We start from the raw sequence: 6000 nt of genomic DNA on the forward strand, positions 1-6000 counted from the left end.
ATTTTAGAGAGCAGCGATCACACGAAGAAGGTATGATTTATTGACAGAAACATAACTGATACAGGATAAAACACAGTCTAGGCACAAGCTGACTTCTGCAGACCAGCACCTCAGGGTTTGCTCCAGGAGGAAAGGCACACAGAGGCAACCACGAGTCTGCAGCCACCTTGTGGCTGACACCATCAGGGAAATCAGAAAAGCCATCCCATTCCCCCTGCTTTTTATATATTTCTCCACTATTTGGTGGAACAGTTCTCCAACTGAATATCTCTGGCAGCAGAGACCCAGCTCCAGGCTCCCCTTCCACACCAAGAGCCCAGCCGATGAGCCGATCCCTGCTGCTCCACGGGCACTCCCTGCTGTGGTGGCCTCGTCTCCTGTCCCAGGAAGGGGAAGGTTTACACACCGTAGGCTGCCCGCAGCATCCACACAAGCCACCTTCTCCTGGGGGATGAACCTGCCTTTGAGGCACCCCAAACTTGTTATATGGCCACCCTGCTCCAGGCAAGACCCTCCAGAGGAGTGCCGTGTTTCTGGGTGCCAGTTAAACTCAACCAAGGAGCAGAGCCCGGGAGGCTCAGCCAAGGAACAGATCTCGAGGACCAAGGAGCTCAGCCCTGAGGAAACCTGCCCAAAGCTGCAGTGCTTTCACACACCTGGCCGGCTGTAACATCTCGCACTGCAGCGCTTAGAGCCACCCTGCCACACCACAGCCTCAGTGAGACACCAAAGGGTTTATAACCCATATCGTGGTCGCTTATTAGGGTGCAGCGTGACCCAAATTTCTTGAGTCGACGTCCCACAAGGAGGAGTGGGAGCAGCCCCAGGGCAGCGGAGGGCTCTCGGGGGGCACCCCGCTTCTCACAGCACCCTCAGCAGTGCCACCAAGCACCCCGTTTTAAGGCGACATTTCCCCTTTTCGGTTCAAAAAGGGAGACAGCAGGGGATGTCTGTTGTCCCCACCGATTTGGGGGGGGACCCCCAGAGGACCCGGGCGAAGTCCCTTCAGCGCCCACCGGGACGGGGGAACCGGGGGGAGAGACCTCCCTGGGGCCGCTGAGGGAGGATGTGCCCAGCCGGACCCTCAACTTCAAGTGCGTTTTCTTTTAATAAATTCTAATTATCCTTAAAAATACGGCTTCTGCAGTTTTTAAGGGGCTTCCCCTCAGGCTCGACGCTTCTGTCCCCTGCACCCAACAGCCTCGCCCGCTCCCTGCGGCTCCGCTCCGGTCCCCACCGCCCTCCCCCGGGGCTGTCCCCACAGGTGGCTGCGGGACACTCCCCACCCTGTGCCCGGTGAAGCTGTTTTGGGCTCAGAGCCCCCCGGGGCCTCGGAGCCAGCCCCTGCCCGCCTCTCCCCATCCCTCCCGGGGCAGCACCGACCTGGGCGGGCAGCGGCGGGCGGCCGGGGCTGGGGCTGGGGGTGCTGCTGCGCCGCGCCGCTCCCCTCCGGCTGCTCTTCCCCTCGCAGCGCCGCATCCGACGAGGAGGGAGGGCAGGGAGAGGAGGCGGGCAGTTATAGAGCTGAAGGTGGAAAGAAGGGGGGAAAAGAGGCGAGCACCGGGCCCGCCGGCCAGCCCCCGCCCCCGGGCCCCTGCGCTGCGGCGGGAGGGTGCGGCCAGGTGCGGGAGGGGCCGGGCTGCGCCTCGCCTCACGGCACCCCGCTTCTCCCCTCACAGCACCCCGGTTCTCTGGTGTACCCCACTTCTCCTGTCAGCATCACGACCTTCTAGTGCACCCCGCTTCTCCTGTCAGCACTCCAGCTCTCTGGTGCACCGCGGTTCTCCCCTCAGCATCCTGGTTCTCCTGGTGCACCCCACTTCTCCTGTCAGCACCCCAGTTCTCCTGCTGCACCCCGCTTTTCTGGTGCACTTTGGTTCTCCTGGGGCACCCCAGTTCACCTAGCAGCACCCCACTTCTCCTGCTGCACCCCGCTTTTCTGGTGCACTTTGGTTCTCCTGGGGCACACCAGTTCTCCTGTCAGCACCCCGCTTCTCTGGAGCACCCTGCTTCTCCGGGGCACCCCGCTTCTCCTGTCAGCACCCCCTTTCTCCTGTCAGCACCCCACTTCTCTGCTGCACCCCCATTCTCCTGGTCCTTCTTCCTCTTAACTCCCTCTCCTCCTCCCGCAGTTGCTCGTTCGCTTCGTTATCAATGATTTAGAAGGTGCCTGCTCCACAGTGTGGCTAGGAATGCTATTTCCCCAGTGCTGGTTATTGCGCTGATGGATGATTAATCAGGGAAATATTTATAATAAAGTGTTCCAGTGCTTGTCTGGCTTGGCATAAACCTTGATTAAAAGCACTGTAGTACATGTGTGCATTTTTGCCATCTATGTAGACACAGCAATGGGGAAGTGGAACTGCAGAACCTGTATTCATACACAAATTTGGTTTACCTCACAGTATACCCTACTGAATTTACAATTAAGGCTACTACTCATGAAGTTTGTAAGTCCCTAGAATTTAAGAGGTGAGTGAAAATACTCATTTCAATGTGCCTGATCATCTGTATAAAATTACAAATGAAATCAATGAAGGACTGCAGCTAAGAAACAAGAGGCAGAAGTGAAAAGAGAGACGTGCATTGCTTTGTTCACATAAGCAGGACTCCTGAAGTAAGGGGAACACCATAAGTCTCAGGGAGATGACTGTGCCTAAACTCCATAAAGCAGGACCTTCTGTGGCTGGGTAGGGTTCCCAGTCCTGCAGACTCTTGTCCAAAGTCACCTTGCACAGATATCTTTCTATGGAAACTACAGAAGTGTGTAAGCTTTAAAGACACTTTAAGTCCTGTGGTTTCATATAGCAAATGTTAAAAAGCATTCCTAGATGTTGTTCTGTGGTACTGCCAGGTGTGTACAATGGCTAATGCTTTGTACCAGCCAAGGAGAGAGTAGCCTGCAGGGTAATGATTCCTCTGAAGCCATAAAATGTTCAGCTCATTGATGCTAAATGTGACACATTTTATACCTTTTCAGTCCCTAATTTATGTACTTAGCTAAATAATAGTCATCAGAAGACAAGGACGTAGATGGATAAGTCTGTTTGCAATACCCTTGAAGACTTTGTAAAAGCAGAGAGATAAATCAGCCTAATCCATGACGGCGTGCTGGCTCGTGTATTTCAGGGCATGACAAGGAGCAGCCTGCCAAAGGCAGAGTCTGGCTCCCCCTCTCTCTCTCTCTCTCTCTCTTTTTTTTTTTTTTTTTTTTTTTCCCCATGTATTTGTACTGTAGTATGCAAAGTGCATGAGCACCATCCTGTGGCTCCATCTAGCCAGGGAGCTACACTGAAAAGTCCTGATAGATTTCACTGACCAGCAAGTAGATTCTGAACACACTGCAGCCTTCACATGAATTAATAATCTAATTTTGACTCAGCAATTTGCATCAGGAACTAAATTAATATTTAACATTTTTGCTTTCAAGGGAACTCTGAAGGTTTTTCTTGTATCAGTTTAATTTTCCTGATTCACAATATCATTTTGTACACCACTTGTCCACCTTGTAGAATATATCCTGCTTGTTACCATTGAGCTTTACTCAGCTTGCTCTGGAAAGCACAATAGAACTCTTTGCACAATTATAAGGAAGAGCTCATGTTTTTCAAAAGTTAAAGCTAAACATTAAAGTATAATGCTTCTTTGAAAGAGCTCATACATGCTGCACATCTGGAAATATATTAAGAAATACAGTAAGATCACAGTGGTGACATTTGCACAATATTAATGTGCAAATGATTTACCAATATTTCCTTCTTGTCTTCTTTTTGGAAAAAAAAAAAAAAAAAAGTTTCAGAAGAAATTTACTACCCATGGCTTGGTGCCATGGATTTACTTTTCACTGTTTTGACTTGGCCAAGCCTCTGTGATTTCAAAAAGAGCAACAAGAATTAATAGCTGCTGTGTTTTAAAAGTATCCAAACCAACAAGAGGATGACCATCCTTTGCTAGGCTAGTATAGATTCCACAAAATTTATATCAGTAGGATTACATGGGAATTATATTGAAAACACAGCTGGAAACAATTCCACTAATCCAACTCAAGTGCAAAAAAGATCATAATTAACACAGACTGGTGAGCTCAGAGTGAACTGGACTGAGTAATTGTACAAGTGAACCAAGTAATGAATCACTGTCAGCAGAATTTGTGGGATCTAAACAAAAACCAATATAATGGCTATCTTTGGTGGCTGCAGGGAAGAATTACTTTAATTATTGATCCTCTGTTTTTTAGAATATCTTCTGCTTTTCAGAATTTACTTAGAATATTTCTCTGATTTTTTTCCAGTATAGCAATGAATGCAATATTCATTGCAGTGCCTTTTTTTTTTTTTTTTTTTCACAAGACTTTCAGAAAATGAGAATGTCAAGTTTCAAGGACATTTTAAAATTGCAAATAATTGAAGCCTGATTAGGTCTTGTATTCTTTTATTACAATGACATTGTAAAAGGTGAGTAGTGTTTTTACCTCCTAAACTCATCTGTCTTACAAAGAGATGTTCATTCTTACATGTCCTCTCCCCTCCATTAACCAAAAACTCATCACACTCGGTGTTGACTATAGAACATGTATTTGTATGACTAGAGCCATTCCCTAGGTCTAACAACAATTCCTAGAATTTTGTTTTTTTCTGTTAAAAGAACTAAAGTACACAAAGACAGAGGTAATACTGGAAGTAAAGCACAGTTGAATTTTCCTTTAAATTTTGGCAGTTCTAACTAAATACAGTGGTACATACAATGCTCTTTGGAAGGTGCTTTTGCCAAGATCAGTCTGTCAACACTCGAAATAATTAAGTGATTTATGGAATCATATGCTGAGAGATCTGAGAAGGACTCAGGACTGTATTCTTCCCAAATTAAAAAAAAAAAAAAAAAAAAAAAAAAAGTAATGAAAAATGTAATTGTGATACACTATCTTACCATATTAGCCATGCTTGCTTCCTCAAGTTTCTTGTCTTTAGTAGCTGAGACAATTTCATCACTATTTTGTGATATAAATATGCAGTGAAATGACTTCTGAAAAGGCTAGCTCTGTTTTGTGAAATATCTTTTTCTATTGACTTTTTTTTACACAACAGCTGTTTCTCTGCTATCAACCTCACAAATGTGGCATTTTACAGCTCTGTTTTCAGGCAGAAACTGTCACAGAAGTCCAGCTTTCCTGCATTATTGGTTGGCACGTCTGATGAGTCATTTTCATTTCCTTGATATTTTTTAGAAGATTTCAGTGCTGTCAGCACTTTGGTGAGCTTCTAGGTTTATTCATCTGAAGTTTATTACACATAATGAGGTAAGTGAAAGGGATATGTAGGAAGTCTGATTGATGACATGGCCATTAAAGTGTAACTTTTCAAGTGTACGGTGGTCCTGTTCCTCCAAATCTGCAAGAAAGGGAGCAAAGCTGGGAAGAAATGAGTACAGAGGTACAGAAAAATAAAAATATTTTTCAGTCATACATTTTTCTGTCTGTCTCTCAGTATGAGGATTCCAGAAAGTAATGGGAAGCATGAAGAGTTTAGTGTTTGGTTATGTTAATTTTTTATTCTGCATCAAATCAGATCTTTTTTGTTTTATACAGTGAGATTCATCTGTCCTGGGTTTACACTTCAACATCTGAGCCAGGTTGCTTGGCCAGTGCTGAGGAACAGCCACATTACCTGTATGAGCCTGGAGATGTGGCCAGGAGCTAAGCTCCCTGAAAAGTGCAGCTTGTGCAGATCCATTCTGGGAAGGAGCTCAGCCACACATTACAGTCTCTGAGCAAGAGAGGGGCTGAGTTCTGCCTGTTGAGAAACTGGAGTCCCACCTGCTAATTCCTGCAGGAATTAGCTTCCTCACAGCAACAGAGAGCAGGAGAAGTGACATTATCCTCTCTGATGTACGTATGTGCTCACACAACGGCAGTCCGCTGTACCTCACTGGGCAGGGAGGGTTCATGTGTGTTCATTCTCCTTCAGAGCACAAGGAGCAGGATGTTTGAAGGAAGAGTTTCCC

General features: G+C 46.5%; 1 protein-coding gene across 5 annotated transcripts in view; it reads right to left on the reverse strand.

Moving 5' to 3' along the window:
- Nucleotides 1–1562, reverse strand: part of COL14A1 (collagen type XIV alpha 1 chain) — a 125449-nt gene extending 123887 nt beyond the window's left edge. For 3 of the 5 annotated variants that reach the window (XM_038175298.2, XM_072034352.1, XM_072034353.1), the window contains exon 1: nucleotides 1384–1562. The gene's annotated coding sequence lies outside the window, so the exon portion shown is untranslated. The remainder of the gene's footprint in view (nucleotides 1–1383) is intronic. The other 2 variants (XM_072034351.1, XM_072034354.1) reach the window with 1 other exon arrangement.
- Nucleotides 1563–6000: the final 4438 nt, after the last annotated feature.

This window comes from Anas platyrhynchos, chromosome 2 (assembly GCF_047663525.1).
Source record: "Anas platyrhynchos isolate ZD024472 breed Pekin duck chromosome 2, IASCAAS_PekinDuck_T2T, whole genome shotgun sequence".
In the NCBI taxonomy this organism is placed as follows: domain Eukaryota; kingdom Metazoa; phylum Chordata; class Aves; order Anseriformes; family Anatidae; genus Anas; species Anas platyrhynchos.